Genomic DNA, 11,026 nt, shown 5'->3' on the forward strand with positions numbered 1-11,026 from the left:
GCTAAGCCTGCATCAACGCTTAGCACATTGGAAACTTATAGCACATTGGAAACTTACTGTCGCACAGATGACTACCTCACAGTGTTGTTCCTGCTTACTAGTACAAATTGTGACCTTCAAGGCACTTCATGCACTTCTTCCCCTGTGCTTGTTGGCTCTGTCATACCTAAAACAAGGAACTGCTGGATAATAGAGGGGGGAAGCAGGAGATGAAACTAAACACAAAACAGATATCATAGAATCTTAAGAGGGAATATAAGAAAGAGGATTCCTACACGATTGTGAAATATTGGCACTGAACAATTGGGCAGTCTTGAATACTTTACAATCACCTACAGAAATAGCTCACGTCTACATCCAAACCAGCAAGACAACTGCTCTTCACAAAGCACGTGGCTGGCAAAAGTCATATGACATAAAAAAATGCATCGACCACCAACATGCTTGATGTGAAATTGCATGTGCTCATGAAAGAACTTATACTCAATAAATTGACAATGAGCTCAGTAGATGACAACACCAAAGCAATGCAGATATAGCACAATTCATACCCAGCTTAAGACTACTGAAGATAGACTGACATTTGATCTTGCAGGATGCTGATGGATCTTGAAGACAAAATTAGGAAAACCAATGTCAGGATAACTGCAGGACGTGAGAAAGTGGAAGGTAGTGACATGCTGCTATGTCTCTTCTATCTCCTCCAAAAGCTCACAAAAATAACCTTCTCTCAACTTCTAGAATATCAAAGAGTCCACAGATTCAGAATGAGAGAGAACAATTCTAGAAATGGTTCAAGACAAATCATTGCATGACTGCTGCTGCACCAACAGGTCCATCAAATTTAGCTTGTTTATGAACTAGGGGGTTGAGCGGCTTGTGGGTCTGAGTGATCTGGGGAGCAATGCCAGTGGAAGCTTAGACTCCTTGGAGAGTCTCCCAATCCGGACAGGTCAAAGGGTAGAGGCCAGAAGAAACGCAATCAACTAGTTTTCCAGTTTGGGGGTTGCGCACGTGGCTAACAACCTTGTCCTATATGAAAAATATTTGTTGTGACAGAACAGAGAGACAGCAGCAAGAATCACAAAATCTTCTGAGCAGAATTGAGTTCCTTTGTGCTACAATATGTGCCAGGTGGCATAATGGGCAATAGTTAAGGATGAACATGGGCTGCAAGATTCATATCTCATAGAATATCTCAATGGAAATTAACATTAAAAGAAATACATTCCTAGCTTTAAAACTGTGACTTCGAAAGAGAGATATCTGTTTTGGCCTAAAATAACCTACAAACATACTCATCCTTAGAAATGGGAAGACTGTGTATTACTATGGATTTGTGCAACATGGACAATTTTTGGGCTAAAACGGCAAGATACAACAGTCTAGACCGATGTACCAGAAACAACACCAAGAGGGACAAGCTAGAGAGAGAATCTGAACAATGTTACCAGACAATGGGCAATGGGATCGAGACACAGAGATAGGAACCTCAAGACCTCCGGTGCAAGTTCCACTCATGTTGAAAGACCCTTGAGGACTTATATACTGGAAACTCCTATGTCCCTATAGACTATGGGAAATGTTTTGCCTGCAGTGGGATGAAGGTGAGTATGCTCAAAATAGTGATATCAGGAGTATAGGTAAACAATTGCAAACTCTCTATGTTTCTAAGACAGAAAAGTATGTTAAGTTAGTGTTTAGGATTATCAGCATAGTAGCTGATTTAGATATCTGTGCTCCTAATAACCCTTATGTGATTATGGCATGCATCGGATTGTTTCATGTTAATACTGTATACTAGATAAGGCTACTCTTAATGCCTTATGCAGTGTTTGCTTATACTATGGGCACATGATTTCCGAGGGCTGAGAGACCAGGTGGGACAAGCTTGAGTACAACCACTAACTGTAGTCAGGACTTTTGCAGTAATACTAACTCTTCCCCTAAGTAATAGTACACTATTCATTAGAGTCATGTGAAGCTGGCAAGCCTCTGATGTATTGAGTTTACCCAACAAAATAGTTAAAACCTTTACTGAGTCTACAATCCAAGACTCCTGTACTTTCTATTTATATCGCTCTAGTTTTGAAGACAAAAAATGTGGTTGACTCCTCTACTCATCTCAGGGCCTACTCACCACATCTATGCCCTAGATAATTCATATTCATAGAGCACAACACAAACACCTGTCAGTGAACTAGATTACATATTATCTTTGTACAATCCCTTGTGAACCTTACTTTTGTTGAAGAATTGATTATATTCACGCAGAGGAACACACATCTTTCTATGCAGCAAATTGACATAATGTCACAAGACTTATGTTAGACCTGGACTCTCTGCAGGTTCACCCCAAGATTTTTGTTTTTCTGAATTAGTTTTTGTTGGCTTCAGGACTTTGCGCACTTTATCACTGCTAAACTGTGCTAAAGAGCTTGTACTTTCTCCCTAAAACATGGTAAAATTACCACTACATATACGGAGGGCCTGTGAATTAAATGCTACTAGTGGACAGCAGCAGCATGCATTGTGTCACCCATTTAAGTGGTACTTTAAAACATGCCTCAGGCCTGCCATTGCAGCTTGCAATGCAGTTTTAAAGTGCCATTTTATTCTGGAAAAAGAAACCTTTTGCCAGGCCTAAATCCCCCTTTTAAAAAAGTAAAGCTCACCTTTAAGGTAGGCTCTAAAAGTCCATAGGGCATGGTGCAGGATATTTAAAAAGTAGGACATGTGGATTTAAGTTTCACATGTCCTAGTCGTGAAAACTCCTAAAGTCATTGTACATTACTGTAAGACCTATCTCTCGCATTGGCTATCACTAGGTTGGCTTATTACATTTAATAGGTGCTAACCTTGGCTTGCAAGCAGGTACAAATACGCTGTTTAGATTCAAATGAATTGTTCTTTAAAATCCTCTTGAAAGGTAAATTCAGATTTGAAGTCACAATTCTAAAAATTTCACATTTAGAAAGTTGGCATTTTCTTGCCCTAACCATTTGTGCCATCTGCCAGTGTCCTGGGTCACATGCCTGTGAATGCCTCTGCTGTTAGAGTTTGTGTATTCCTCCCAGACAGTGACACAAAGGTGACTAGCTGTGGGCAGGATAAGCCAGCCTGCCTGGATAGCAGTGGGTAAAGCTATGCCCTATCCCACTTGCACTTCAGAGGGTTTGAAGCCTGTACTCACAAAGAAACCTGACATCAACCTTTTGTCACCCATACTTCTAGGAGTCTTTGCAAGGGAAGTGAATGACATGCTAGACCAGATGTAGAGGTAGGGCAGGGTGCCCACCAACTTGCATAGGCTGGCACCAGGTATACACACTTTGCCCTCAGACCAACTCTTCAAAACCCTCCTGGACCTGTGGACATTACAGACGAAGAACTGATCTACTGCCTCGGGACTGCCCTGCTCCCTGAGAAAAAAAAATTGACCTGCTTACCTTCATCCCAGGCTAACCTATGTAACTGCAGGGGTCAGTTGTCTGACCAACTGTTTGAGCTCCAGATGCCTCCCTGTAACTGCCCAGCTGACCTGCTAAAAATGGGCCTGCCTAGCTTGCAACTGGATCTGCCTGAGCCCCGCTGGCCTCTTTGGGAGTGAGTTCCTGATCTTCAAGAGGGCACTCCCAGGTCCTGTACTCTTGACTGGGACAAACCTGAATCCTGTATGGGACCCACGCTGCATAGTGGTCAGCCTAAACTTGTAACTTTACCCCCGGTGTAGCAGAACTAGAATACCATGAGTGGCAATTTATGCTTTTAGGTGTTTTATTTACTTAAAACTTCAACATTTAATAGCTGCTGATTGCATTTTTGTAATTCTTGCATGAAATTATTTATTAAAACTCAATATATTATGTTTTTCTAAATCGGTTTGGCATTTTTCTTGTGCGGTGTTTTCACTGTATTGCTGTTTTGTGCTGCATAAATACTTTACACATTGCCTCTAAATTAAGCCTGACTGCTTTTGTGCCATGCTACAAGAGAGTTAAGGACAGGTTGGTTAAGCACAGGTTAATTGAATGACTTTTGTGGCCTAGCCTGACCAGGGTTGTGGTTGTTGCCTGATTCGACCTTCTCCCTCCTCAACCAAGAAACCAGATTCTTACAGGGTACAACATGAATTGTCCTATCTATTTATGCATGGAAGGGCTGACACACTTTATAAAAAGAAAGAAGGTGCTTACAGGTTTAAGGTCAAGACATACAGGAATTGCTCTAATACTGGAGATGCACTTTTTTGCTTTGGAAAGTGAAAAACTCTAGTGCGACTGGATGTGAAAGGCGCCCTACGGTAGCAAGACCTCACAAATAGGCGTTACTAACACTCAGAGCAGACTGTAACGATATGATCATACTTTTCTGAAAAACCTTATCCTCTAAACTTTCTTAAGGTGTAGGCAGAACCTCAAAGTCAGTATGTGCGGGTCAAAATCAATCTGCAGGAAATAACCCGTGTGCAGTATGAAGTACTATATTGATAATGAAAATGTACGTTAGTTAATGAATGCTAATTAATGATGCTTTCTAGTGTCTAAAAGTACAATACAACGATATTTACATAGCCCCTATGGCCATTGAATTATTAAAAATATAATTTAATTTGAGGATTCATGTTTATGCTAGTAGTAACATTTGCTTGAGCCCTATGTATTGCAATTGGGTAGTACTTATTTGCTTTCATTGCTAGCGTGATAGCGCAATGACAAAACGTGCAAATATCACAAGTAGTGAAGAAACAGGATATATTCCTGTCTATGAAGAAGGTATGTAGTGTGGACTAAAATTTGTCAGACTACGTCTGTGAACAAATGACATAAATCGGTAAATGGAGTCTTACTTCATCAGGTGCGAGCAACTTTCTCCCACAGACGTCATTAGTTTGATATATGATACTGAACTGCCTCCCAAGTGCTGACTCAACAGGGTGCAGTGCGACTACACTGACTACACTGAGGCAATCAGAAGGAACTACATAGATATAGACATAGTCCAAAACCTTCAGTCCTCAAGACATTTCCTCACCACAACCTTTCTCACAACAAGGTTAACCAGAACTGAACCAAGGCTGTGATTTTTAGGTGAATTTCTTGTGACTATTTAAATGATGTTAAGGTGTTATTACCAATGCCAACCACAGCTTCACTTTAAACTTACTTTTTCAGTTAATTTCTGTTTTTCTTTGATCATATAACACATCCAACATTGGGTGCAGGCCCTGCTCCCACCCTCCCTTTCTTGGGCTGCACCTGCTACACTTGGCCTTCAGCACCCATGGTCAGCCATCCCAGCAGTACATGGTTGAAGCCCATATGCAGTGGTAGTTGCTAGTTGGCTGCAGGGCCCATTCTATCTCCAGATCCTTTTCCCAACCCACTGGCTCACCCGCTCTGCAAATGACATTCAGATGGACATGCAGAGCCTGGTCTCTCTTTCTTTTAAGTTGATGGACTCCTATTTGATACTGTGAACACACAGAGAGTTGTGGGCACTTTACTGGATCAGGAAACTCTACAAGAGTTCAACATGGAATAGCTGACCTGCGGAGGGGGCCCAACATGAATCCAATAATCGTTGCCTGGGAGTTTACAGGCTCGAGGGCAGGGTTCTGTCTTCCTTGCCTTTGGGTCTACAAACCCCATGGTAAAATGTACCTTTTTACAGTATGATCCCGCCCCCACCTGAGCAAGAGGGTCAGGGCTTGCTATGCCTGTCCCTTACGTTTTTCTTCCTTTTTTATTCAGGAAATGAGGACTAAGCCCTGCGTCTTATCATGTTAGCCACAACAGATTTTTCTATTGGGGCCAGCCAGTCAGTAGCTTGAAGAAACGTGTGTACTACTTTCTAATAAGTTAATTTAATTTGAGTTTGTGATGGCTCATTTCAGGCAGTTCTGCCAAGTGGAGGTAAAAAAAAGAGGGAGGTCAAAAAAGTAACATTTTCTATTTTAATTCACATAGAATTCTTTGCTATCTGATACAGGAATGTCTGAAGAGAATTACTCCAGACTTGGCATTAAAGCAGGGCTTCACTCAAGGAAATTACAGGGGGCTTGAGAAGGTTACAAAAAAGAGCAATATCTGGATTGGTCATTGGTCCTCGAGGTCCATGGAGTCAAATGTAAAAAACATTCAAATCTGACTGGACAAGGGAGATTTATCACCTTACTTTTATTTCAAGTTCACAAACTGAAAGCCTGGTCCATGGATCCATAGCTCTCTGATTCTCTGACCACAAATTGAGAAAAATGTTGATGCTGTCATTACAGGATACCAAGAATGTACAGCTGAAGGTGAGGCCCAGCAGCCAACCCCTAATATGCACAACAAATGGCATACACACCACAAGTTACTGGTCCTTGGTGCGTTGGGAGCAGGACCTGGCAGGAAGCCTGTACTGCGGCGATTCTGCTGAGCAGGTACTGTCCACCCACAACACATTGGGAGCTGAACGTGGCCAAAGGCCATGCCCTGCAGGCAACTCCTGCTGCACACCACCTGTGCCTTGCTGTCATTCAATGGTATGCATCAATGACCCATGCAACACATTTTTATACATCTAATGAATCACACAAGCAATATAGGCCCTCATTACAACATTGGCGGTAAAAGCCGCTTACTGCCGTGCAGAAGACCGCCATCACACCGCTGTGGAATTCCACTACGGCTATTACGACCCACTGCTCAGAAACCGCCAAAATCTAGACACCCACACAAGTCCGCCACACCAAAGGTCAGTGTTAAACTGGCGATAACAAAACCTCCACCGTCACGCCAACAGGAATACGCCCACACTATCACGACCCATGAATCCACGCGGCAGTCTTTCAACCGCGGTAGACCATTGGCGGTACACACCGCCGCGCTCAGAATACACACACTCTTACAAAACACAACCACATTGGACAATTCGAAATACACACACCTGATACACACACCACTCTCACACACCCAATACAATATAAAACACACACCCACATTACCCACAAACCCTTACTACCCAAAAATCCAGAGAGACAGCAAAGCAAAGACAACACCAGCATACAGAGGCACACAACACCATCACACATACACATCCACGCACAAAACACCACACACCCCTAAACATCACCCCACACATCACGAAACACACCACCTCACACATCACCCACACCACCCCATGGCACCGCAAAGACACCCCAGGTTTTGTGAGTAGGGGCTCAGGGTCCTGGTGGAGGAAATCATCCGGGTGGAGCCACAGCTATTCGGATCACAGGTGCAGCACACCACCATAGCTAGGAAGATGGAGCTATGTCCAACTGGATCTAGATGACCAGCCCGGCCCATCTGGGACCTCGGTACAGTTGGTTCCTCTCACACAGTCACAGGCCACCACAGAGCCTCCCCCCTCAGGTAACACCAGCACAGTGCCCACCCAGCGGGCCCATACCTCTGTGCCCAGGACACGTGAAGCACCACCCCAACAACAGCAGGGACCTGGGGGCAGTGGTAGTGGGCACACGGTTCAGGGGTCAGAGGCCCAGGAACACAGGGGAACTCTGAGGGCTGCTGTGCGACAGGGGGAAGAGAGGCCCAGGGAACCCACTCTCCACGAGGCCCTCTCCAACATCATGGGAGCCTACCATCATTCCCAGGCTGCCTGACCTGTAATGTGGGACAATGGGATATGAGGTAACTGCGCTGGCGTAGTACACTGTCGTGGTAGGTGGTTGAAGACCGCAGCGCAATCCTGCATTTGTTAACATTGGACCCTATGGGTCCCAGGAGCCAATGACGATGTACGCCGGCGGTGACGGTACGCACCGCCGTGGACGTGACCGCCATTTTGTGTCTGTTCACTCACTTGATACCTGATCTTCGACAGGAGAGGACCTACACTGCAAGTGCTGCTGTGACCTTAGTCTGGAAGCGACAATGGCTCAAGTGTCTGGGGAAAGGGCCCCTGCCTTCACATCGGAGGAGTTGGACAAACTAAAGGATGGGGTCCTCCCCCAGTACACACTACTCTACGGTCCTCCAGACAAACAGGTGAGTACACTGTGAGCATGCTGTATGGGCAATGCCTGTTTGGAGTGGTGTGGATGGGAGATGGGGGGGAATGAGGCGTGCATGAAACGACGGTGAGTGGATGTGCGTCAGGGCAAGGGTGGGAACGTGGGCCAATGACTGTGACGGTCCGGACGGTTATAGTTTTTCCTTTTCCCCTGTACTATTCCTGTATGTCAGCGCCCACCAGAAGAAGGATTTTTGGCGTGCCATTGCCAAGGAAGTTCAGACCCTGGGGGTCCACCACAGACGGAGCACCCACTGACGGAAAAGATGGGAGGACATTCGCCGCTGGAGCAAGAAGACAGCGGAGGCCCAGCTGGGGATGGCCTCCCAACGTGGGAGGGGTGCCCTCGCACCATGAACCCCCTGATGTTCCGGATCCTGGCGGTGGCGTATCCAGAGTTGGATGGGCGCTTGAGGGCATCACAACAGCCACAAGGGGGTGAGTACAGTCACATTCTTCTGATTCAGCACGCATGGGAGTTGTCTGGGTGGGAGAGGTGGGCAGTGGGTTCCCCTAGGCCAGGGCGAGTTTTGTAGGCAAGGTCCCTTCGTGAGGCAGGCTATGTGGCACCCCACCAGTGTTAAGAGCCATCTACCCCTAGTCAGGCTCCTGTGACTTCCATGTGTGCAGCAATCAGGCATAGGCAATGTACCCCATGGCCCTGTGATTAATTAGGGAACTCTAAGTGCATGGGGTAGTGCAGAGGGCTGCTGTGTCTGTAGTGTCCGCCAACGGTAGCGGTATTGCATGCACTGAACATGTCTTTCTACTTTCTTTCCCCCCCTTTTTGTGGACTCCCTGTTCTTGTATGCATTAGCATAATCACGCGGAGGAACAGTGCCACCGGAGCAGGAGGGAGCTGCATTCCACATGGCCCTGGGGGGGCGAGACTATGGGCTCCGAATTCACCAGTGGGACGGGGGGCGAGGGGAGCTCCACGGCGGGGACAGGAGCTGAGACCAGCGACACCGACTCCTCCTCTGATGGGAGCTCCCTTGCTGTGGCGGGCCCCTCTGTGCCCAACGCATCTACAGGTACAGCCGCCACCCCCCCTACCAGCACCGCCCTCCCAGCAGCCCCTCAGCATGTGCCCCGTGGCCGCTCATCCAAGAGGGTGGGCAACTCCTTCCCCCCAGGCACCTCAGCCCCTGCCCCTGTCAGCCCTGCTGCCCTCAGTGAGGAGGCCATTGACCTCCTCAGATCCCTCGGTGTTGGGCAGTCTACCATTCTGAATGGCATCCAGGGTGTAGAGAGGCAGTTGCAACAGACAAATGCATAGCTGGAGGGCATTCATTCTGGTCAGGCAGCCCAACAGCGAGCTTTTCAGACTCTGGCCTCAGCACTGATGGCAGCCATTGTCCCTGTGTCCAGCCTCCCCCCTCCAACTTCCTCCACCCAGACCCAATCCCCAGTACCTCAGCCTATCCCATGCACACCATCAGACCAGCATTCACACACCTCAACACACAAGGGTAGCTCTGGCAAACATAAGCACCACACATCCCACAGGCACTCACACAAGCATCATACCCATGCAGACATACCAACAGCCACTGCCTCCACTGTGTCCCCCCTCCACGTCTCCCTCCTCCCTCCCTGTCACGTCTCCACTCACACCTGCATGCACTACATCTTCAGCCACTACGTCAATCACCAGCACGCCCATCACCACACACCGCTCACATGCACTCACCACCCTCACTACCATTCACACATCCCCTGTGTCCTCTCCCAGTGTGTCTGTGAGCCCACCTCCCAAACTAGACAAATGCAGTCACACACCCACCCAACAGCCATTCACCTCACGACAGCCTCAATCCCATGCATCTTTACCCAAAGTCAGCAAACGTACACCTCCTACAACCACTACCTCTTCCTTCACCCCCAAACCCCCTCCATCTACCCGTCCCAGTGTGTCTAAAAAACTTTTCCTGTCAAAACTTGACCTCTTCCCTACACCTCCCCCACCGCTTCTGTCCCCTAGGGCCCGCCTTTCCAGGTCCCAACCCAGCACCTCAGCCACCACATCACCGGGAACAGTGGTGCCATCAGTAACCGGCTTCTGGAGTGCGCCAAGCAGCAGGGCAGCCAGTGTCCCATGGAGCCAGGCCAAGGATATTCCCCCACCTCAAAAACATAAGAAGTTGGCCACAGCCCAGAGGGAGAAGGCCAAAACACCTGCCACCAAGGGCTCTCCCAGGACAACAGTTGGGAGTGGCAAGACAGCTGCGCCACCATCCAAGATGGGGAGGGGCCAGAGAAAGAAAGGGAAGTCGCCACCAACCTGCACGGCGGACAAGACCGCAACCGGCACCGCAACATGCACCACCGCCACGGGCACCGCCGCTCAGGACACCGCCTCCAGCAGCATGCTCAGTGAGCCCCCCACCAGCACCGCCGCTCAGGACACCGCTGCCAGCAGCACGCTCAGTGAGCCCCCCACCAGCACCGCCGCCCAGGACACCGCCGCCAGCAGCACGCTCAGTGAGACCCACACCAGCACCACCGCCCAGGACACCACCGCCAGCAGCATGCTCAGTGAGCCCCCCTCCAGCACCGCTGCCCAATGACCGCCGCAAGCACCGCAGCTACTGAGGCCGCCGCCAGCACCGCCAGCGGCCACGCTACATCCTGTGCCAGTGGCACCACCGCAGACATGGCTGCCATCCCCAGTGGTCAGTCGTACGAGGCTGGTGGTCAGTTCCAGGGGCCTGGACAGCTTGCATGTAGCACCACCGTCAGTGGAGTGTCAGATCCACTAACTCAGTCCTTGTCAGGATGAAGCACTGGGCACAAAGCCCCCTTTAGAACCAGTGGAGAATCACATCCACTACCTCAGTCCTTGGCAGGATGAAGCACTCTGGGCACAAAGCCCCCTCCAGAACCAGTGGAGAATCACATCCACTACCTCTGTCCTTGTCAGGATGAAGCACTCTGGGCACAAAGCCCCCTACAGAACCAGTAG

This window comes from Pleurodeles waltl, chromosome 9 (assembly GCF_031143425.1).
Source record: "Pleurodeles waltl isolate 20211129_DDA chromosome 9, aPleWal1.hap1.20221129, whole genome shotgun sequence".
Lineage (NCBI taxonomy): Eukaryota > Metazoa > Chordata > Amphibia > Caudata > Salamandridae > Pleurodeles > Pleurodeles waltl.